This window comes from Sapajus apella, unplaced genomic scaffold (genome assembly GCF_009761245.1).
Source record: "Sapajus apella isolate SASKATOON/1434 unplaced genomic scaffold, GSC_monkey_1.0 scaffold36, whole genome shotgun sequence".
NCBI lineage: Eukaryota > Metazoa > Chordata > Mammalia > Primates > Cebidae > Sapajus > Sapajus apella.
Window position 1 is genome coordinate 6893748 of NW_022436976.1, and position 25927 is coordinate 6919674.

Here is a 25927-nt window from a genome sequence, read left to right on the forward strand (position 1 = left end):
ATTCTGGTTTGCCTATGCTTAGGACATTTTTCCCCATTGTGAACAGCAATGGCTGAGGATCAAATTTTATGTTCCGATCTCTGCTGAAATAAAAATCTCTTTAAGGTTAGAAATGAAAGAATGTTGCTTGTTAGTCTCTTTCTTTGTTTTGCTCTTTGCCTATAGTGAGTTTTGGTCAATTAATAAAATATTTTACACTCACTGGAAAGGACAAATACCCTGAGATCTGAATCTGTAAGCTTTTATATTCTATTCAGATTTGACCTTAGTCACAGCACAGATCAAAGTTGCAAGTTCTGTGTCTCAGTGTCCATAACTGAGAAAAGGTTTTACCATTTATTGTATGAGTTTGAAGTATTTTTATGTCTCATAGGTGTACACAAGATTATAATGCCTCTTAAATTTAAAAAGCTTTATTTTTACATTTTACAGAAAAAAAAATATGACAGACATTAATAAAAAAGAAAAGAAGGTTTTCAGGGATGTGGAGGGAGAAAACCCTCACGCTTTGAATGCGCTATTCTTAAACAAACAAAACAAACTCCCTTCAAACTCTGCTAACTCAGAATCATTTTATAGAAAAATCTATGTCTATATGATCAAGGTTAATCCTTGACAAAAATCAGACAATCTATAATAATTTTGGTTAAAAAATCCTTTATTCTTTCTCTGATTTTATTTATTTGCATAACTATACAAGAATACATCATATTTAAATATGTTTTGGACTTCTTTCTCATAAAAAGATTAGTTAATATAAGCTTTCTAAACTTCTATTGGTATACAGATCATATAAGCTGGTAATACTCCTACATTAATGTTTAAGATTATGAACAATGTATAATGCTGTGCAAATACATTAAATTGTAATTCCAACCAGATTCTTAAAATATCTACTGTGATTATGCTCTGTAGTATGTCAGCTTAAACATAATTTCCAAATTCTTGATTAATTTAAAATTCTGGGACAAAATTGAATTAATGATAATCTTTGAACACCTGGGTAATTTCTAAGTAAAAAAAAATTTACAGTTCTTACTCAGTTAATATACATACAACTGTGCTTTCTAATCTAACAATTCATTGAATAACTATGTCTTTTGTCCTTGTTTATGAAGATGTTCACTTTTACCATTTAAGAAAGTGTTGAAGAAATTCATTTAATATATATAAACTGAGTTAAAGACACTCAATGTGCTTTCTAATCTAAGTTTACTGAATAACTATAAGTTCTTTTCATGTTTATGAAGGTGTTAATTTTTACCATTTAAGAAAGTGTTAAAGAAATTCTTCCAGCTGTAGGAGCTTCTATTTTTGTGAACTTTGTTCATATCTTCAAATATTTGTATATTAACATGCAGTTTTCAATGGCCTACTTCTCAGTTTTCACTGTGAAATAGAAATTAATTTGCTTAAGGGGTAGGATTAATATAGTAGTTGAGTCTATTCTAGGAATAATAGTGGCAACAAAATACAACTGAAAGTAATGAATGTGTTCTTCTCTTCCATGCCTCCTTCTCTTTCTCCACCTTGAGGGATTAAAAAAAAAGTCGTTTTGCCCTAAAATAAAATGTCAGCTTGTTTCAGAATAAGAAAGACTGCATCATAGGACAAAACTTCAGTGGGTAATATAATGTGTAGGATGTTTGAGGGATGTGAATTTTTTTGTCTTGGTTTACAGTTTATTATGAGTTGAGTTTTCTCTTTAAAAAATATATGTTAAGGCTCGGTGCAGTGACTCACTCCTGTAATCCCAGCACTTTTGGAGGCCGAGGAGAGTGGATCATGAGGTCAGGAGTTCGAGACCAGCCTGACCAGCTGGTGAAATCCCGTCTCTACTAAAAATACAAAAATCAGCCTGGCATAGTGGCGCACACCTGTAATCCCAGCTACTTGGGAGTCTGAGGCAGAGGAACTGATTGAACTAGGGAGGCAGATATTGCAGTGAACCAAGATCATGCCATTATACACCAGGTCTGGGTAACAGGGCAAGACTTTGTCTGGGGGTGGGGGGGGATATATGTATTATATATTATATATGTGTGTGTGTGTGTGTGTGTGTGTGTGTGTGTGTGTGTGTGTGTGTGTGTCTTGGTCCACAGTATCTGTCAATGTGAACTTATCTGGAAATAGAGTTTTTGCAGATATAATCAAGTAAATAAAGATGAGGTCTTTATAAGGGCCATAATTCAATATTTTTAGAGACTTACAAGAAGAGGAGAGAGACATAGAGAGAAAAACACCATGTGAAGACACAGTTACAGAGGGAGGAAGATGACCATGTAACCCATGGAAGCAGAGATGGGAGTTATGCTCCCATGGCTGAAGAATGCCTGAGGCTATCGAAAGCTAAAAAAGGCAAGGAAAGATCCTCCCCTAAAGGATTTGGAGGGAGCATGGCCCTGCCTGCAGGTTGCCAGTCTCTAGAACTGAGAGGCAATACATTTCTGTTTATTTAAACCACTCGTTGCAGTAATACATTATGGTGGCCCTAGAACAGTAGTATACAATTCCCTTAGGCTTGTGGAACATATTAAAACATCAAATTTGACAGAATTTTAGGGGTTCACCCATTTCGAAAATTGTGTATTCTCTACTACTAAAAGTTATATTAAAGAAGAACTAAAATTTTGTTTTTTTGAAGGATAAATATTAGGTTATTTAGTCTGCACTTGACAAATAGTAATAAAAAGTGATTTTTACCTTTTGGATAATATTCCCATGTAATAGAGATTCCGTACTTTGCTAGGATAATTTCTGTGGTCCATACTGAATTGATTTAATTTAATTCTTGATTATTTTTTTAAAAAACAGTAAGTATTTATTGCTTCAGAAAGAGCAACAAATACTCTTGTCTATCTTCTTTTATGTGTTCTTAAAAATATTATATTGTACCTTTGACTAATAGGTGGTTAAGCTTACACTATTTATTGTCTGTCTTAATCAAATGGCCATAACTTACTTGATAATTCTTCTGATTTTATGATCCCAAGACTACATCTTAAATTCAGAAAAAAATATAATTTTCAAGATATCTTTTATGCCTAAAATTATCTTTGCAGTTTCCCAGATAGCCTTTGCAAACATTATAATCATTTTTTCTTTCACTTCAAAAAGAGGAAGATGCTAGAAATAATTAGATTTGTTTTACATGCTTCTTATTAATTAGCTCAACATTACTGTAAGATCTACAAGAGAAAGGTGTCAAATGAAAAGTAAAGTTTAGCCCTTCTTAGGCTAATTCTATACAAATAAAAATTATTAAAATAAATATGTTTTAAAGATGATGTTCTTAAGAAGATATATTGGATTCCCCTGGAAATGTATGAATGCTCTGTTTATAATATGTTCTTACCCTCAGTGTAAGAATTGATCAATTTCTTTGAAAGGAGTAATTTACTTCATCCTAAAAGAATCATTCTCTCCACTCTGATATTGTTGGTTACTGTAATGAGACAAGTTCTATTCGGTCAACATCATCATCATCAACATCATCATCATCAAAATCAGCAGGTTGCTTCTATTCCCCTCATATGCTTAACAGAAGGCTCAAGAGCCACAGAATCTGTTGGGTGTTCAACCAAGGACAGTATTCAGCCTTTGTAGAACAAAAGAACTGTGCCAGGTATTCTTAACTACTGTGACATCAAGGGAAGAATTCTTGTGTATGGAATTTTGAGTTGACACTGCTTAGAAAACTTTCAGTCCATACTGGGAACTGAGTCATGATTTACTCTTCTCTATTTGACAACCTGATGACTCATGAATGCAGCCTAATAACTCAAGGTCCAGTAGAATAAGAAGTAACTAAGAACTGAATGAACCAGTGAAGGAAATTCAATTGTAGTTACTTTTTATTGAAAGCATGATGATATTATTGCTATCATGTTTATTGTTCTATTTTGACAAATAGAAGAGGAAGCCTTTCTTCTTGATCTATTTCTAACCTTGGATTTAATAGACTATGCTTTTGCAAATTGATGAAGTATATTTAAATAATATACTTTTCCCTGGCCCCTTGGAATTTACAAATAATACTTTTACTAAGTTTCTTTATTTTCAATGGCAATGTAGTTATTTTTGTAGGTTTAATAAAACTTTGTCATCTCTTTTGCACAAAATGTGTATCCAAAATCATTATTGAAGTTTCACACTTCAGTTGATCACATATTATAATCCTACAATTAAGTAAAAAATATTGTATTTCATATATGGAATTCATTTATACAAAGAATTCCTTGAGAATAGGCGTGAAAACTGTCCTGTGGTTTATAGGTTCCACACTTTATGGGTAGTTAATGTGGAAGTTCACTTCCTAGCCAGCTGGAAGCCAGGACCTTGGGAGACCTTGAGGGGAAAAGAATTGAACCTTATTTATAGATACTGCAAGTGAATTTTGGGGGGATTGATTTCTGAGACTCCAAAATAAAAAGCCAATAAGAGTGATTAAAATGAAATCTCTGGAATAATAGAACATATTAAAAATGCAATCCTAGGTTCTCTATAAAATTTTGAAATGAAAAGTAACTCTCTACACCTACCACGTACCCACAAAAATTTCTGAAAAAAGAAAAAGCAAAGTAACTCTTTGTCTTAATCATCATTCAAGGTCAGATAGGTCTAGATTTTGTTAACTATACTATGCAGAGGCTTGTATGGCTAACATTTGTGCTGTGCCTGTGTAAATTATTTAGACCAACCAAAAAAAAAAAAAAAAAAACACGAGACTAACCATTTTTGTGAACATATTTGTAAATTATTTAAAACAACAATTAAGGATTGTTAAGAACATTTATTCAAAATATAGAAGCAAGGCTGTAGGATGGTCAAATGTTATTTGAATGTCACACTGGGTATTGTCTAACCAGCTTATCCAAGGATTATTAATACTCTAGAACAGGGGTTTGCAAACTATGGTATATCAGCCAAATTCATCGGCTATTTGTTTATGATCTTCAAGCTGAGAATGTATTTTACAACTTTAAAGTGTTGCAAAAGATGAAATAAACAGGGACTGAGGGGAAGGGAAAATGGGGCTTACTAATCACTGAGTATAGAGTTTCAGTGAAGACAGACAAGTACAATCTACAGATCTGTTGTACAACATGGTTCTTATAGTAAACAACACTGCATTTTACATTTAAAATTTGTTAATAGCGTACCTCTTATATGAAGTGTTCATACCACAATAAAATAAAACTAAAGAAACAGACAAACAAAATGAATATGCAAGGAGACTGTGGCTGGAAAAGGCAAAATATGTACTATCTGGCCTTTACAAAAAATGTTTGTCAATCCATGCTTCAGAATATATTTTCATCTGATTTGCAATTTACTGTTAATTAGGGCCTAAAGTCTAAGAAGTTGCATATTAATTCATAGACTTTTATTCCATAAGAAGGCATATTATTTCTATCTGGTAGAAAAGGTGACCCTAACTATTACATTTTTATTCACTGACAGTAAGTGCATTGACCAGTTTTGTCTCCAATATAACAAACTTATTTGAGAAGGTACTATATATCTCCCAAGAGAAACTCTATAAATAAATGGCCTTTTGTTTTTTGAGATGGAGTTTTGCTCTGTTACCAGGCTGGAGGGCAGTGATCTGATCTTGGCTAACTGCAAACTCCGCCTCAGGTTCTAGTGATTCTCCTGCCTCAGCCTCCCAAGTAGCTGGGACTATAGGTGTGCACCACCATACCCAGCTAATTTTTGTATTTTTAGTAGAGAAGTGGTTTCACCATGTTGGCCAGGATGGCCTCGATCTCTTGACCTCATGATCCGCCTGCCTTGGCCTCCCAGAGTGCTGGGATTATAAGTGTGAACCACCATGCCTGACAAATAAATGTTTTTCAAACACTCCTTAGACCAGCTTTACCATTCTTCTTCGATTTTCATTAATGACTTAAAAACATTTTGGTAAAGCGTTCCTATATATTTGTATGAAAGTTATGTTTTGAAATCATATTTTGACAACTCTAAATATGTGTATTAAAACATATATATAAAAGATAAAAATCATTCCTTTGACTTTCAATAAAAGGTTTACTTTCTGAATCCCTCTGTAGGAAACAGACTTAGAGATCAGGGTTAGTTTCAATGGTAAAGTTTTATGTGTGTTTGCAGCACTGTTTACAATAGCAAAGACTTGGAACCAACCCAAAATGTCCATCAATGATAGACTGGATAAAGAAAATGTGGCACATATACACCATGGAATACCATGTAGCCATAAAAAAGGATGAGTTCATGTCCTTTGCAGACATGGATGATGCTGGAAACCATCATTCTCAGCAAACTGACACAAGAACAGAAAACTAAACACCACATATTCTCACTCATAAGTGGGTGTTGAACAGGGAGAACACATGGACACAGGGAGGGAAACATCACACACTGGGCGGGTCTTGTTGAGTTTGGGGGTGGCTATGGGAGGGATAGCAGGGGGTGGGGGGATTGGGGAGGAATAACATTAGGAGAAATACCTAATGTAGATGACGGGGGAATGGATGCAGCAAATCACCATGGCATGTATTTACCTATGTAACAATCCTGCACAATCTGCACATGTACCCTAGAACTTAAAGTATAATAATCATTATTATAATAATAAATACCTAATGCATGAGGGGCTTAAAATGTAGATGATGGATTGATGGGTGCAGTAAACCACCATGGCAGAGGCATACTTGTGTAATAAATCTGCATGTTCTGGACATGTATCCCAGAACTTAAAGTATAATAAATTTTAATTTTAAACAAAGTTTTATGTATGTGTGCATATGTGTGTAATCTTCAATGGTACTTTTTATTTTATATATACACATATATATATATGCATATATGTGTATATGTACATACACATTTATATGTATTTTTCTCCAAAGGGACATTACTTTCGAGATCAACAAAAGTAATAAAGGTGTTAGAGCTATTTATACATCACTATCAAAAGCACAATGAGCTATATATGTATATTAATTAAGAACTATTACAATTTACATTTAGCTGCTATTATGCACCCAAAACGCTCCTTCCTCAATGACTTAATGATTTATTACTACATTTCAAAACACTTAAAGCTCTAAAATCTGGTGTTAAAATAAATGTCATAACAGCTGTAGTAAGAGCTTCAATTTCTTTTTATCTTTTTAATGCTGTATTTTTTTTTTAAAAAGACTCCATTCAAATGCATGCAGAGAATCTCCTGATCTTAGTTCTAAAATGGAAACTGGATTATATAATAGGATGGCCTAATTTAATATAGTGAGTTTGCATGGTGGTTAACCAAATGAAGTGGCATATTAATTTCAGTTCAAATGTCAGTCTGTATCTGCTAAATTTTTTTTTGCTATACTTTGCATATTGAGGATATGTCTGCCACAGTATGTTGAAAAATTACTTAAGCATAGATCTTTACAGATAGAAATATATGTTTAATAAATAATAAAGTATATGACAGTACATTATTTATAATAATTTAAACAATTTATATATCCAAAAATATATAATGTATGATTGAGTTAATTATAGTATACCTCTTCAAAGAAATTTTTTGATCACTAAAAATAATTATTAAAGAGACTGTAATAATTTGGATAAATTTTATTTTGTGACATGATGATAGCTAAATATTATATTTAGTTGTATCAAAACAAAAGAAAATATCACGCACAAAATATAAGACTTTCTCTTTTCTTTCAAATTCTTTCTCTCAGTTTGTTGTAGTGTTTTCTGTTTGCTATTTAATTCACTCAAGCAAAGCTGAAATGTTAAATTGTTACATGAATTGTACCATTCATTGTTGTATGGCACAATGCCAGTTTTAAATGAAAATATAAAATCATTTGACTTGTATAAGAATCACCAAAATTGCATAATGCCTATTTCATTATTTGTGCATAAACATTAAAAGAATAGTGGAAGTGCTGCACAAACCTATCTCAACTGTTTTCATTTTACTATCAGATAGGTGAGTTTTTACATTCTCTACCTGTTGCACACTTAATAGAGGAGGACCGAAATGAAAATGGATTCTGGGTTGCACTATTGCTTCCTTTCTTTTCTATGTCATGACGTTTAGGGCATATGGTTGGCTAATAGACAAAGTAGCATGAGCAAGAAAGGCTATAACAGGGATTCTCAGTTATTTGTGTTCCTTAAGTCGATATTGCTTTCTTTCTGTGTTTGAAGCAAGTTCTAGTTTGAACGGAAAGTGAGGTCTCTCAGGGTTGTCAGTGTCCCTGCTTACGCAGACATACATGTCTTTTACTGGCTTTGAGTTCCTCTGAATTTCCACGCACTATGGATTCACCAGCATCCTAGGTTTATGGGGTCTTTAGGGGTGCTGTAAAAGAATGGGGATCTAGTAAGCACTCAATAAATGTTGCACATATGTACATATTGCACAAGTCTCTTCTCCTGTCAGACCTCAATTACAAAACACAAGTTCAAAGGCAGTTATTAAAATTTTCAAGAAGGAAATAGCAGAGTATTAAGCTAAGCATGTAACCCATCTGAGCATGGACCGCTGTTTGATTGCAGAGGGCACATTCCTGTGATTCTGACCCTTGGGTGTAATTTGAATTGTATCCTCTGCTTATACTGAACAATCATAATAGGCATGTGAAACCAAATGTTAAAACAATTTTAAGTGTTGACAGAGGAACCAGGCTGTAATAGAGGCTACTTTATTCTTTTTAAATGTGTTTATAGGAGGTATACTCTAAGCTCTTTCATTTCTCTATTATGAAGGGAAGTGGGAAGTATCTTACCTGAAGCCCTGAAGAGCTTTCAGATGAACTACCTAACAAGCCACTTGTGTGTGTCTCCTGAAATTGGGAGCTCTGTTGCTTGGCATCTGATTCATGTCTATAAAAGCTAAAACAGTCAATAATAAGACAGAAGAAAAAATGAAGAACTGTGTTTGAAAAACTAAAACTCCCACTCATCAAGAACTATTCAAATGGCTACTGCTTTCTATAGAGTGTATGTGACCACCTGGGGTCATACAGGCAGAAATAACTTGTGCTCCCAAATGACTGTCTGAAAAGGTGAAGAGAATTCGGTAGTGAGAGTATGGGTGTGGAGTGGATCACAGGAGACACAGCCAAACAAAGGTCTCTTCTAAAGAACCTCAAAAATACACTGTCAGTGTTCAAATTCACATAGAAATGCAGTATTGGAATGCCAAGAAAATGTGCGAGCCACAACTGGCTCTGTAATCTCTAATGCAATACTCTATACCTTTAAGCTCCCTTGCAAAGTCATCATAATTTGTTATAGAACCGATGCTTCTTGATTTACGAGCATCAAACTGCTATCTGATTTTCTGAGAGATAAGACCTTAATATTCAGTGGCAAATATGAAGTGGTAATCATGTTGTTTTCCATTTAGAAAAGCCTAGGAGGAACTATAGATTATTTTAAAAGACTCTTTCAAACATCTCTGCATTCTATGCTTCAATTACACTTAATACAGCCCAGTATCATAAGGAACAATTCAAGTTCTCTTCTGGACCAGAGCTACAAGCATGAATATGCCATTTCCTTCGTCACTCTCTACAAAAGTGTAACTGTGATTTTCATAAGAGCTTAAAAAGTCTATTGTTTCCATCATCAATTTATGGATTTCCCTGTTAGTGATGACAGGATATGAAAGGCCTTCTTAATAATATATGCTCTTTCTTGTTACTAGCTTTGTTTTGCTTTTTTTTTTCTAAATTTTGTCTCATTAATTATTATTTCTGATGTAATGGCAAAACAGTTATACAACTTTTACAGAAACAAAGTTGTCAAACTTCCTTTCTTCTCAAAATGAGATTTTACTTTTCTAAGATATCATTTAGACTATAAACCCCTCCAGGGAAGGAGCTATAATCCAATATTTTTAAAAAGTACTCAAGAACTTCTAGAATTGTGTTTTGTACAAAGTATATATTCAATAAATACTGTTGAGGTGCCTGCCTATAAGATCTACACAAAGTAATTTGCTTCCATGTGAAACTTTAGAAATTTGAGTCCCCAAAGATTACTACTGCCCTAAAGCATAGAAGATAAGTATGGAAGAGAGGACATAAAAGATTAATGGTCATTCTCATTGTAGCAGATGTTTACAAGGGATTGGGCACACCCCTCCTCTGTCACATCACATGTAACATTTTGTACTATTTCTGGGTTCCCTTTGCCCTAAGGTACCTGCTGTTTTGTTCTTTGAGATGACAAAGACATTTATAGCCAAGAATTTTATCTATTTTATTAAGTGATGCAGAGCTATAGACTCTTGTGATCATATATATATACACACACATATGGCTCTATATATGTATATACAGCAAGAAGAAGAAAGAATTTGTGAGTTAAAGTAAAATCAGCCACTGAAGATATTATATGCCACTATTCATTTGGTGAAAAAAAGTATACATGAAAGTGAAAATAGATCTAATATATTAATAAAACGCAAGGCGGAAACAACCAGAGAAAAGAATTTCAAGCCTCCATGTAGACACACAGCATTCAAGTTAGAATAACTCAAAAAATGACACTCATTGTGAGAATACAACTAGGATGGACAGGCTTCACGTTTTTATAAAACAAATCTGTCCTTTGGGATTTCTCATCCTCTACTAATCTTTTCAGATTCCTAGAAATATTGTGGCTACTCCAAATTCAACTAGCTTAGATCAGGCATTGGAGTGTCTGTGTGTCTTTTTTGTCTTATGTGTTGGTTGATAAAAATTTCCTTCCTCAAGATGAAAAGAATGACTCTTCACAATAGGGACCAGCACACTTTTTTCTATAAAGGGCCAGACCAAACTATATTTGGCTTTGAGAGTTCTATATGCTGTGTGGCAACTACTCACTACTGTTATTGTCGTGTGAAAGAACACACACACAACATGAAAACACAACAAATGGGTGTGACTGTTCCAGTAAGACTGTATTTTCTAAATCAGATAGTGGAGCAAATTTGGCTTATAAAGTTACAGCATACTAGTATAGTATACTAGTACAGTAGATTAGTAGTCTGTCAAAAGAACCTTTCCTTGGCTTCAATTGCCTTTCATTCAGTGGGTATTCAGAAATGGAGGAGATGCTTGTGTAAATTTTAGAACCAGGCAAATTAAGGCAAATGTTACTGGAGCAATATATTAATTCTGAACCCTAAAGTTCAATCTGGCTATGTTTTCATGGTGAGCTTACCAGCAATGCTGTTATAGACATCTCTTGAGATCTTATGAGATTTAATAAGACGTGCCTTATAACAGAAACTGTAAATCCAGGATCATATCCATTAATACCATATATAATGTTTTTGCATTAAGAAAGACATTTACTGTACAAATAGCTCCTGATTTCATGCCAAGCACCCTGTAGCTATGTAGTAAATATTAATTAAATGAAATGTTCTAATTTCCATTCTCCTTGCATTTATTTTGCTGAATGAATTTGAATATTTAAATAATTCAGCATATTCTTAACTTCCCAATTGCCACCCAGTAGCTTAGATCAATGGTATGAGGTCAAGACTCCCACACAGGCTGAGATCTGAGAGGCAACGCTTGATGAATCTATTATTCTTTTTTCCACATTAAAATGCTTCAGAATACTGAAAACATCCAAAATATCTTCATGTTTTTAATGATTTCCTCTTTTCAAATACATATCCATTATTAATTTATGCTAGATAAATCCCATTTTAACAGGTGTAACTGGATTACTAAAAAAATAGGTCAAGTTTTAAATTGTCATTTTATATCCCAAATTTAAAGAATTCAATAACAGAAGAAATATATAGATCAGAGAATAAAGAAATTGATTAAAAAAAAAAAGAAAAAGAAAGCTAAGTTTTCAAGTGATGCAAACAGATTACGTGAAAAAGTATTATTAGAAAAGGGCCCCACAATTTCATATAAACTTGAAGCACCAGCAGTTATATTGCCACATAAGTCTCTCGGTAGACTATGGGATTCTTCTTAGGAGGCCGCCTGAGTCTTACACTATCTGAAACAACAGGATGACATGGAGACTCCTGGCTGTCCTTTCACTTAGATTAAAATACTGTGTGTGTGTTGTGGTGTGTGTGTGTGTGTGTGTGTGTGTGTGTGCACGCAACAGGTATAGATCAATAGAATTTTTAAAAAATTTTCACTTTGTCATATTTATCAGTCTTTAAGTAAAAGGTTGTAATTTATATGTATACCTACAACACAGAAGCCAAAATTTGAATCAACTCAACATTACATGATGAACTAAATATATTTCAGTATTTGTCAGGCCCTAGTTGGCTAGCTAATATTCAAATTAAAATCAGAATGCTCATGAAAACCAAATGTAATCTAAAGAGCAACATCTTAATCCTATGAAATTGTCTCTGATTTCTTAATTGTAAAATTATGTTATTTTATTAGAGTAATAAATAATTCATAAGGTATATATATGATGAAAACAAAATCTGTACCTCTGTACAGATTACAAAAAGCCACACAAAAAGTTAGAGCTTTAATTTTCTTACCCAAAGTTGTTTCTACGTTTTTGTTTACCTGATCATCTATGATCTTTAATCTGCATACATATTTGACATCATTTGTGAATGCTTTATGACCTACTTCAAAGCGTTTAACTTAGTTTTGTATGTCATACATAAGTCTTCCACATGGAATTGTTTGTAATAGGCCTGAAATTTCTTCTCACACTAATATCCTTGTAATATCTTTCTAGTGTCTAAGCATAATGTTCTTTTTTACCATTAAGCTTGATGAAAGCTATTCAGCACATTCGTGAAAAATATCTCTTCTACTCTTTGGAAAATTTGATAGTTAGCTGAAGAAAAATCATTCAGATTTGTTTTCCATTTGCCAACGGTGAAACTATATATTAACAGTAAAGTGTCAACCCCCAATTTACATTTTTAAAAGGGTACTAAAAGTAGAATAATCAGAGTGCTTCCAATAATAAAAGCCTAAATAACACCCTCAAAAACAATTTTCAACCTTTGAGAGGCTTAAATCCACTTAATGACAGGTGACAAGCAGGAATAGATTCATCTGGAATTCTTTTAATCAAAAGTTGTTATGCTCCCTTTCTGGTCCAAATTCTAGCTTCAAGTAAACATAATTTTCACATTTGCTAAAGTCAGAAAGAAAGAAAATGTTAGCTTTCTTTTTAAAAGCAGAAAACATGGATAAAGGCAAGGGACTTTACTTTTAGTAAGTTGGCTTCAAATGCATACACAGATAAAGTCAAATCAAATTTGATAAATATAAGTCTTGGACAGACATTAGCTGCAGTGGGCTACTCTGTTCACTTTTGGTTGGATAAAGTATAAAAGGAATGAATTACTAGAAAACAACAACAGCAACAACATATTAAGGCAAGACACAAATCAATCAGGTAAAAAATAGTAATAACAACAATAAATACTTCCTCATAACAATTAAAACAGTCCCATGACTGTCCTTATGGATATATTTAAATGTTAAGCAGCTCCCATAAAACACCAATAGCACAGGAGTAAAGGATTTTAAATAATCTATAAGTAACTGTATATTTCTGAAAAATATTTACCAGCTCATGAACTTCAAAAATGGGTAAAATTTGACATTTATTTAAAGAAGCAGAGACCATAAATAAACTCTATTAAACGGTGCAGCAAAATGGATTTTTAAGTATCTTCCACAATTTTTTAACTTACTAATGATTAGGTGCAATGCTAAATACAGGATTTAAACTTAAAAGATCTAATGAAAACATCTCTTCAGAGATTGAATGACAACTATGGGTAAAAGTACAAGTTATCTTTATTGTTTTTTTTCTGTGTACTAAGTACACTTCTAATCACTCAATTAATGTAAATAGTTCTCATATCAATCCTATCAAATAGGTACTATTATTATCTATATTTTACACTGATAGAAACAAAATCCAGACTGCCTCCTCAAGTGGCTCCATGACCCCTATATATCCAATGAATCACCTCATATATAAGAGCTCTGGCTGACATCTGGCGGGTACCCTCCTGGGATGAAGTTATCAGAGGAAGCAACAGGCAGCAATCCTTGCTGTTATCCACCACCCATGGGTGATTCCCAGGCAAGCAGGGTCTGGAGTGGACCTCCAGCAGTCCTGCAGCTGAGGGGCCTGACCATTAGAAGGAAAACTGAAAAACAGAAACAGATAGTCTCAGCATCAACAAAAGGGATGCCCACTCAGAGACCCCTTCTGAAAGTCACCAACTTCAACAACCAAAGGTAGATAAATCCACTAAGATGGGAAGAAACCAGTGCAAAAATTATGAAAACATCAAAAACCAGAATGCCTCTCCTCCAACGGATCAAAACTCCTCACCAGCAAGGGAACAAAACTAGATGGAGAATGAGTTTGAGGAATTGACAGAAGGAGGCTTCAGAAGGTGGATAATCACAAATTTCTCTGAGCTAAAGGAACATGTTCCAACCCAATGCAAAGAAACTAAGAACCATGAGAAAAGGTTGGACAAAATCCTAACTAGAATAACTTGGCTTAGAGAAGAACATAAACGACTTGATCAAATTGAAAAACACAGTACAAGAACTTCCTGAAACATACACAAGTTTCAATAGCTGATTCGATCAAGCAAAAGAAAGGATATCAGAGATTGAAGATCAACTCAATGAAATAAAACAAGAAGGCAAGATTAGAGAAAAAATAGTGGAAAGAAATGAACAAAGCCTCCAAGAAATATAGGATTATATGAAAGTACCTAATCTAAGCTTGATAGGTGTACCTGAATGTGATGGGGAGAATTAATCCAAGCTGAAAAACAAACTTCAGGATATCATTCAGGAAAACTTCCCCAACCTAGCAAGGCAGGCCAACATTCAAATACAGGAAATACAGACAATACCACAAAGATATTCCTCGAGAAGAGCAACCCTAAGGTGCATAAATATCAGATTCACCAGGGTTGACATGAAGAAAAAAATCCTTCATGTTCTGGAGAGAGAAAGGTCAGAAAGGTTGGGTTACCCACAAGTGGAAACCCATCAGACTCACAGCGAATCAGATCTCTCAGCAGAAACCCTTCAAGCCAGAAGAGAGTGGGGGCCAATATTCAACGTCCTTAAACAAAAGAACTTTCAACCCAGAATCTCATATCCAGCCAAACTAAGCTTCATAAGTGAAGGAGAAATAAAATCCTTTACAGACAAGCAATTGCTGAGAAATTTCATCACCACCAGGCCTGCCTTACAAGAGCTTCTGAAAGAAGCACTAAACATGGAGAAGAACAACCAGTACCAGCCACTGCAAAAATGTACCAAATAGTAAAGACCATCGACACAATTAAGAAACTGCATCAACTAACGGGCAAAATAACCAGCTAATATCAAAATGGCAGGATCAAATTCACACATAACAATATTAGCCTTAGATGTAAATGTGCTATATGCCCTAATCAAAAGACACAGACTGGCAAATTGGATAAAAAGTCAAGACCCATTGATTTGCTATATTCAGGAGACCCATCTCACATGCAAAGACACACATAGACTCAAAATAAACTGATGGAGAAAGATTTAACAAGCAATTGGAGAGCAAAAAAAAAGCGGGGGTTGCAATCCTACTCTCTGATAAAACAGACTTTAAACCAACAAAGATCAAAAGAGAAAAAGAAGGGGATTACATAGTAGCTAAGAGATCAATGCAACAAAAGCGAATTATCCTAAATATATATGCATCCAATACAGGAGCACCCAGATATGTAAAGCAAGTTCCTAACGACCTACAAAGAGACTTAGACTCCCACACAATAATAGTGGGAGACATGAACACTCCACTGTCAATATTTGACAGATCAATGAGACAGAAATTAACAGGATATCCAGAACTTGAATTCAGATCTGGACCAAGAACACCTAATAGACGTCTACAGAACTCTCCACCACAAACACACATAATATATATTCTTCTCAGCATCACATCTCACTTACTCTAAAATTGACCACCTAATTGGAAGTAAATCACTCCTCAGCAAATGCAAAATAAGGGAAATTATAACAACCAGTCTCTCAGACCACAATGCAATCAAATTAGAACTCAGGACTAAGAAACTCACGCAAAACCACACAACTACATGGAAACTGAACAACCTGCTCCCGACTGACTACTGGATAAATAATGAAATGAAGGCAGAATAAAGATGTTCTTCAAAACCAATGAGAACAAAGACACAACATACCAGAATCTCTGGGACACATTTAAAGCAGTGTCTAGAGGGAAAATTATAGCACTAAATGCCCACATGAGAAGCAAGGAAAGTGCTAAAATCGACACCCTATCATCAAAATTAAAAGAACTAAAGGAGAAACATCAAACAAATTCAAAATCTAGCAGAAAACAATAAATAACTAATATCAGAGCAGACCTGAAGAAGACAGAGACACAAAAAAACGCTTCAAAAAATCAGTAAATCCAGAAGGTGAAAAGGTCAACAAAATAGATAGACCACTAGCAGACTAACAAAAAAGAAAAGAGAGAAGAATTGAATAGATGCAATAAAAATGATAAAGAGGATATCACCACTGATCCCATAGAAATTCAAACTAACATCAGAGATTACTACAAACACCTCTATGCACATAAACCAGTAAATCTAGAAGAAATGGATTCCTGGACACTTACACCCTCCCAAGACTAAACCAGGAAGAAGTTGAATCCCCGAATAGACTAATAACAAGGTCTGAAGTTGAGGCAGCAATTAATAGCCTACCAACCAAAAAAAGTACAGGTCCAGATGGGTTCACAGATAAATTCTACCAGATGTACAAAGAGGAGCTGGTACCATTCCTTCTGAAACTATTTCAAACAATACAAAAAGAGGGAATCCTCCCTAACTCATTTTATGAGGCCAACATCATCCTGATACCAAAACCTCGTAGAGACACAACTAAAAAAGAAAATTTCGGGCCAGTATCCACAAAGAACATCAATGCAAAAATCTTCAATAAAATATTGGCAAACTGAATGCAACAGCACATCAAAAAAATTTTCCATCAAGATCAAGTTGGCATCATCAAGGGAATGCAAAGCTTGTTCAACATACACAAATCTATAAACGTAATCCGTCACATATACAGAACCAAAGATAAAAGCACATGATTATATCAATAGATGCAGAGAATTCCTTCAACAAAATTCAACAGAGTTTATGCTAAAAACTCTCAATAAACTAGGTATCAGTGGACAGTATCTCAAAATAATAAAAGCTATCAAAAAACAAACCCACAGGTAATATCATACTAAGCAGACAAAAACAGAAAGCATTCCCTTTGAAAACTGGCACTAGGCAAGTGTGCCCTCTCTCACCATTCCTATTCAACATAGTATTAGAAGTTCTAGCCACAGCAATCAGGCAAGGAAAGGAAATATAAAAGGATATTCAGTTAGGAAAAGAGGAAGTCAAATTGTCTTTATTTGTAGATTACATGATTGTATATTTAGAAGACCTCATTGTCTCAGCCCAAAATGGCCTTAAGATGATAAGCAGCTTCAGCAAAGTATCAGGATGCAAAAATCAATGGGCAAAAATCACAGGCATTCCTATACACCAATAACAAACACACAGCCAAATCATGATTGAACTCCCATTCACATTGCTGCAAAGATAATAAAATACCTAGGAATACAATAACAAAGGATGTGAAAGACCTCTTCAAGGACAACTACAAACCACTGCTCAAGTAAACAAGAGAGGACACAAACAGATGGAAAAATATTCCATGCTCATAGTTAGGAAGAATCAATATCATGAAAATGGCCATACTGCCCAAAGTAATTTATAGATTCAATGCTATCCTCATCAAGCTACCATTGTCCTTCTTCATAGAACTGGAAAAAACCACCTTAAACTTCATTTGGAACCAAAAAAGAGCCCACATAGCCAAGACAATCTAAGCAAAAAGAACAAAGCTGGAGGCATCACAGTACTAGACTTCAAACTATACTATAAGGCTACAGTAATCAAAACAGCATGGTACTGGTACCAAAACAGAGATATAGACCAATGGAACAGAACAGAGGCCTTGGAAGTAATGCCACACACCTACAACCATCTGATCTTTGACAAACCTGACAAAAACAAGCAATGGGGAAAGTATTATTCCCTGTTTAATAAATGGTATTGGGAAAACTGGCTAACCATGTGCAGAAAGCTGAAATTGGACCCATTCCTTACACCTTATACAAAAATTAACTCCAGATGGATTAAAGATTTAAACATAAGACCTAACGCCATGAAAACACTAAAAGAAAACCCAGGCAATACCATTCAGGATATAGGTATGGTCAAGGACTTCATGACTAAAACGACAAAAGCAATGGCAACAAAAGCCAAAATAGACAAATGGGATCAAACTAAACTTAAGAGCTTCTGCACAGCAAAAGAAACAATTAGAGAGAACTGGAAGGCAACAGAATGGGAAAAAAATTTTGCAATCTATCCTGACAAAGGGCTAATATCCAGAATCTACAAAGAACTAAAACAAGTTTACCAGAAAAGAGCAACCCCCTTAAAAGGCGGGTGAAGGATATGAACAGGCACTTTTCAAAAGAAGACATTTATGTGGACTGCAAACAGGAAAAAATGCTCACCATCAATGGTCATTAGAGACATACAAATCAAAAACATTGAGATATCATCTCCCACCAGTTAGCATGGTGATCATTAAAAAATCTGAAGACAATTGATGCTTGGAGAGGATGTGGAGAAATAGGAATGCTTTGACACTGTTGGTGGGAGTGTAAATTAGTTCAACCATTGTGGAAGACAGTGTGGCAATTCCTCAAGGATCTAGAAATAGAAATACCATTTGACCCAGCAATCCCATTACTGGGGATATACCCAAAGGATTATAAGTCATTCTATTATAAAAACACATGCACAAGTATGTTCATTAAGGCACTGTTTGCAATAGTGATGACTTGGAACCAACCCAAATGCCCATCAAGGATAGACTGGATAAAGAAATTGTGACATATATACACCATAAAATACTATACAGCCATAAAAAAGGATGAGCTCCTGTTCTTTGCAGGGACCTGGATGAATCTGGAAACCATCATTCTCAGCAAACTGACACAAGAACAGAAAACCAAACATTTATTCTGATATTACATCTACTTCATAACATACTTTTTGAAGAAATATTCTCTCTTTCAAACAATCCCAAAGATAATATGATAGATGATAATATAAAGTATTTGTCTAGGAGTCTTTCTCAGGATATGTATACAAATACAGACCAGAACAAGAGCCTGATCAGAGGCCAGGGCAGAAGTTTGTACTATATACCAAGCCCTTTCTTTTTTTTTTTTTAGAAGGTTTTTTTGAGAAGGAGTTTCGCTCTTGTTACCCAGGCTGGAGTGCAATGGCGCGATCTCGGCTCACCGCAACTTCCGCCTCCTGGGTTCAGGCAATTCTCCTGCCTCAGCCTCCTGAGTACCTGGGATTACAGGCACACGCCACCATGCCCAGCTGAATTTTTGTATTTTTAGTAGAGACGGGGTTTCACCATGTTGACCAGGATGGTCTCGATCTCTTGACCTCGTGATCCACCCGCCTCGGCCTCCCAAAGTGCTGGGATTACAGGCGTGAGCCACCGCGCCCGGCTTACCAAGCCCTTTCTTATCCTCTCTGTATTAACTAGGAAACATCTGAATTTTCTCAAGGATATGTGAAAAACATAGGGACTTCAGTTGATTGCCAGATGCAATTACATTATTAACTTTGAAGAAATTCTATTATGTGTAAGTTTTCCTTCAGCCATATATGCACATTAGTCATGGTTGAAAACTACCTTTCTTCATCTGATCAGTTAGCTGGCTCTAACAGGGTTTACCACTGAGAGGGACAGAACAAGACAATGCTTCCAGTGGAAGGTGGCTAGTAAAAACCGTAAGAACCTGAGGTGCTGCCTTATGAACAACTGACTTCAGTCATGAAGAAAACTCAGAGCCCTGAAATTGTCTCCTTATTCCAAACAATCCTCTTCCTTTAAGATCACACTAAGGTAAGCTTGGGTGCCAAAAATAAAATGGGTTCTCATTAGCCAGAGTAAGAGAAATTTAAAGAGAAAAGGTAAAGTTTTCCTATACACAGAGGACAGGCATGGCCCGTGCTGAAAAGGATTTCTACAATTTGAACTTGTGTGAGCTAAAAAGAATTTGAGAAATCATAGATTACTCCTTCTTTGTTATAACAAAACAGAATTGAATCCCAGGAATATGAAACTCCTTAAGTAGAGTCAACCAGTAAGAGGCATGACTGAACTGAGATCCTTCTTGAAATGCTCTATTAAAGGTAGCCACAGTCATTCACACAGATATCTACCCTTTCTGCAGTGAGCCCAGTGTTTTGTACCAGTAGGTAACATCTCAGGTTGACTCTGCATCCATGTCTTTTTCTATAAAATACTGAAAGGATCGCTATCTTTCTTACTTACGTCAATGGCTATTATGATGACAAAATTAAAGAATTATAAGATAGTGCTATAAATGATAAATAATTATGCATAATTGTAAAGTTATGGATACTCATGATATCTTGTGGCATGACACAAAAGAGTAAGAGAATGTGATATTATGAGCATCCATAACTTTCTCTGTGAAACTGTTCTGATTTTCTTCCATTGGTCAGGAGGGAAAATGTTGAATTATCTCTTCTGATACAATTTTTTAAAAGCTTTATGGTTTGAAATCTTCTTTTAACAGAATATAAGGGTCATAATGTCTCTTTCTTGTAGGTTGCAGTATTCCACACCCATACATTTAGTATCTATGACTAGATATCGCTTTAGCAAGCCAAACCATTTTTCTGAAATTTTTAAAAAAGGGATAGAAGAAAAGGGAGGGAGGAAGAAAAAGAGTGGGAAGGAAGAAGAGAAAGGAGAGAAGGATGGAAAGAGGAAGAAAGTGGAGAAAGAAGGGAGGTAAGAAAGACTTTCCTCTGAGACACATCAGGCTTTCTAGTTTGGAGCTATATTCCTTTGTAGGCTTAGATAGATCTTCTAGACTGCTGTTCAATATGGCACAGCACAAATAGCAAGTGTATCTATTATTATCATCCATTTCTATACCTTGGAACTCAAGATAATGGAGCTATTTCTAGATGATACAATTGTATCTAAGTTACCCTCACGATCTCTCCTCCTTATTCCCAATACTCCCATCCTCACCCCCACCTGTCCTTCAGCCACCTAGTTCCCGAACCACTAGTACCTTGAGGAAATTTTCTTCCTTGGTCAGGTCAGTCCAAAAACATGTGCAGATGTTCAAAACATGATATATTTTATGAGTTTGACATTTTTACTGCGTTTTTTCCTTCAGAAGTTAATTCAGTTTTACTGTTGAAGAAAACTGTCATTTCACTGTACAAAAAAAAGAAACACTTTGCTGTGAAAATGGCAACATTTCTCCCTAGGGCAAAATGGTGGCTTGTGAATCATCTCCAAAAGAAAATTGATATGTGACTTGAAGTCATCATTTTCATGTGAGCAGCCTATTTGTCCTTCCATTTTTTCTTTCTTTTGGCAGAAGTGAATTTTTATAAGTTCAAGGATGAAGCAATTTCTAGGATAAATACTACCTTTCTTGGAAAGTAAATTACAAGTTTTTTTTTTTTAATTCTCAATATTGTATCAGATAGAGCAACAAGATGAGAGACTGATACATCTGGAAATATTAAAACCTATCACCTTTCTAAGTAGTCATTTGAAAAGGTATGGTATATAACAAATTATTTCCTTTTCTTGTCTTCTCATTATCACCCCCTCTCATGAAAGACATATTATCTTTAAATGGAATTATATTGAAAATAGGATTTGTTATGCCTATTAGGGTGGGCTAAGTGATAGCCTCTTGTGGGGGATAAAGTAACTCCATCTCGGGTGCTAATCCACCATGCTGGCTTTTGATTAACCCCTGTTCCAGGAATGCCTTTAAGATTTCTACTTTATCTACAGTTACTGTAAATCCCGCTCTTATGGCAAAACAAACTTAACTATAAAACCTGTCCTTAGGCAGATTCACCTAGCATTCTTGCTTTTCTCTGAGGGGCTGACTTCAATGGCCCAACACATTCTTTCCTTATGGTATATAAGCCCTGGGTCTGAAGGGTAATGACACAGGGGTCTTGTCTTGTCACCATCTTGTCTTGTGTTTGGCAGGGACATGGCTTCTGTTCATAAGTCCCTATTAAATGTTTCTTTCTGGGAAACTGGATTTGTCAGACTGTTTTTTCAGGCTCTCAGCTTCCTCAGTCTTTAGGGGTATGTTTGCATAGGCCTGCTCACCACAGAGCACCTGCAAAGCCAAAAGGATATGTTTAAGTCCTCACTCCTGGAAACTGTGAATATTACCTTATATGGTAAAAGACAGAATTAACTCTCAATCACAGGTATCCTTATGAGAGAAAGAAAAGGAACATAATATGACCTGGGAGTAGAGATTGAAGTGATGTGGCCACAAACCAAGGAACGCCTAGACTCACCAAAAGCTGGAAGAGGCAAGAACAAATTATCTCCTAAAGTCTTTGAAGGTAGCCTGGTCCTGCCAACACCTGCATTTAAGGCTTTTGACCTCCAAAACTGTGAGAAAATAAATTTCTGTTGTTTTAAGCCATCAAGTTTGTAGACATTTGTTACAATAATCCTAGGAAATAAATATACTTATCTGTTAGTTTGTTTCTCACACTCCTATAAAGACATCTCTGAGACTGTGTAATTTATAAAGAAAATAAGTTTAATTGACTCACAGTTCTGTGGACTGCACAGGCTTCTACTTTTGAGTTAGGCCCAGGAAGCTTACAGTCATGGTGGAAGGTGAAGGGGAAGCAGGTACATATTCACATGGCTGCAGAAGAGAGTGTGTGTGTGAAGGTGGAGGTGCTACACACTTTTTTTCCAGATCTTATGAGAGCGCTATCAAAACAGAGAATTCACAAAACAGCACTAGGAAGACGGTGCTAAACCATTAGAAACAACCCTCATGATCCAGTCACTTCCCACCAGGACCTACATCCAATGGTACAGATCATGATTCAACATGAGCTTTGGGTGGGGACACAGAGCCAAACCATATCAACCTATAAATGAAAATTTAGTAAACATAGCTCATTGAAGGGATAACTAAAATTTTGGCATGGCATGCCAAAGACCACCTATTGCATTATTCAATTCTAAAAAGCAACTGAATTTGCTGCTTTTCTGTTTTATGCTTCTGGTAATTTATATCATTACATGTCATTTGTTTGTTCCAATTGCTTCTTCGTGTTTGAAACCTTGCCCACATTTTCCTTTTGGAGACTTTATGTCCCCCTTCATTACTGGAGTTCTACCTAAAAATTACAAATTCAGCAAGAAGAACAATGGTGTAAAATCACTATTAGGTGGACAAAAATTGTATGACTCAGAGAGCATGGTAGAATTCTGAGACATGACAAGTTACAAAAGAAAATTACTTGTGGCCCCATAATCCATGTAATTCCTCCTCTCCAGAATTGACCGGGCAATTTAATATGTAAAAGCTTGACACATATTAATTGACAGAGGGACTTAAATGACACAGGAGATAATCCATTCTAGGACCTCTTAAACTTCCTGAACTCAGGAACCATCTACATATTCTAGTGATCCCTGGACAATACTTTAAGAACTTTTGCTCTGCTCTATGCCATTTACCAAGAATTCTTTATTTCCAAAAACTGTATCTCAGAGCAAATTAATAGATAAGGATGGGACAATGCAGTGATAAAAAACTTTTCAACCAGCTGAATGCTGCCTTGGGTGACAGAAAAAACGAGGCAGCCTTCATTTCATCGACCTTTGTGTTGAGGGTATCCATTCTGTGTGAATAAGACAATTAATTAGAACAGTCGAACATTAGTTGAAATTATGATTTCCTTCATAAGTAACACATGATTCTATATTCTTAAAGTTATTTTTACTCCAATTGTCGTCAGTGAACAATTCCATTTTGCTGACGAAATACTTGGACATCTGCTTGTGCTAGACAGTTCAGAAGCAGTGTTTTTATAGACTCCAAACTTCATATCAAACATGTGAGGCAAATATTTCAAGCATAATTAAATGTTCTTTGTGATGACTCCTTAGTTCAAACTTTCAGGGATTAAGAGAAACAAGATTTAAAGAATGAACAAAGAAAAACTAAACCAAAAGAGGGAAAATGTTGTTAGGAAGAAGTTTGTTTATACTGACTCAATTTTATCTCCTGGAGAATGTGTGTATAATAATTTTTGTATATAATCCTATAATGTATATGTAATTATTGCACTTACAAATCCTAAATACACTATTTAACTGATTTTCCAAAATGGTGAATAAATTTGGATTTTTCTGGAATCCGTTTTCTAGAGATAATTTATTATAGATATTATTTATTTTAAGTTTTTGTAGTGCCTTATTGCTTATAAAAGACAAAAGTGCTAAGCCATTTTGGGCACTGACTTACTTTAAAATCTAATATTAAATAAGATATTAGGTTTTAAGAAACACAGCATTTACATGATATTTAGAGCAAGATCATTTAAAGCATATTTTTCCTGCAAGTAGGTGATATAAAAGTTAACTCTGCATTTCTAAAAGTTTAAAAGAGAAGTGGGTGATATGGTACTCTATGTGGAAGGCTTCCAAAATAGAGGTCAGTGTCAAAAACTCTCAAAACTAGCTTGGGGATCTTGGTACAGAAAGTAAAAACTTGAAGCTACCGGTGAAACATTTGAAGAAATGAAAGGATGAGTCATTTAGAAGCCATAAAATCTTTAGCTGAAGAGAATCATAGAGGTCATTCTGGACAAACACTTTCACTTCAGAGAGGAGGGAATTGAAGCTATGCTCAGTTTATACTTGCAACTCTTAGAACTGTGGATTCTATTCTATACACAAATGCACTTATTCAAGGGATAATTCATTCCTAAAACAAGCACTGAACACTTGTTTTGTCTCAGACATTCTACAGAAACTGAGACATTAAAAGCTGATAAAACCTAATCCCTGTTTTCAAGGAATTTACCTTCTGTTAGAGGAAGAGAAACCTGAATAGAAATTACTATAATGACTGTACTGTAGGTATAATAAAAAAATCTAATTAGATTATAATAAAGATTCAAAACAGGGAAGATAGTGAACATACAAAACAGAGAGAAACATAGGGAAAAGCACAAAGGCTAAGCTTTTCTTGTTATCTTGTTGTCTATTTTTCTCCTATACATTCTTTCTCTTGCTGTTTTACCTCCGCAATTGAACAAATTCCCCAACTTCCTGTCTTACTCTTCCTTCTTTCTCCTCTCCTCTCTGTCTTTCTCTCTGTTCCACTTAGGCTTTTTTTTTTTTTTTTGAGATGGAGTTTCACTCTTGTTACCCAGGCTGGAGTGCAATGGCGCGATCTCGGCTCACTGCAACCTCCGCCTCCTGGGTTCAGGCAATTCTCCTGCCTCAGCCTCCTGAGTAGCTGGGATTACAGGCACGCACCACCATGCCCAGCTAATTTTTTGTATTTTTAGTAGAGACGGGGTTTCACCATGTTGACCAGGATGGTCTCGATCTCTTGACCTCGTGATCCACCCGCCTCGGCCTCCCAAAGTGCTGGGATTACAGGCTTGAGCCACCGTGCCCGGCTCCTCCACTTAGGCTTTTAAAGTGCTTACCTAGTGATTGACCACTTCCACCATATTCTCAAATTCTTTTAAAAATTCTCCCATATTCTACCCTTGCTGTGATTTGGCTATTCTCTTGCAACGTACTGCAACTTTGATTGCCCCAGTGGGGTCTGTCCTCACATATTCCAATTATGACAGGATCACAATGAGGGGTTAGTATTCTTTTTGCTTTCATATTTTGCCTGCAGAATTTCCTGCAGCTTCTCAACTTATTAA

General features: G+C 35.3%; 1 long non-coding RNA gene across 1 annotated transcript; it reads right to left on the minus strand.

Moving 5' to 3' along the window:
* Positions 1-14408: 14408 nt before the first annotated feature.
* LOC116563695 lies at positions 14409-24871 on the minus strand. The gene is made up of 3 exons (XR_004274524.1): positions 24861-24871; positions 16924-16927; positions 14409-14517 (listed from the first exon to the last, which is right to left on the minus strand). It is a non-coding gene; the product is annotated as an uncharacterized LOC116563695 (long non-coding RNA).
* Positions 24872-25927: the final 1056 nt, after the last annotated feature.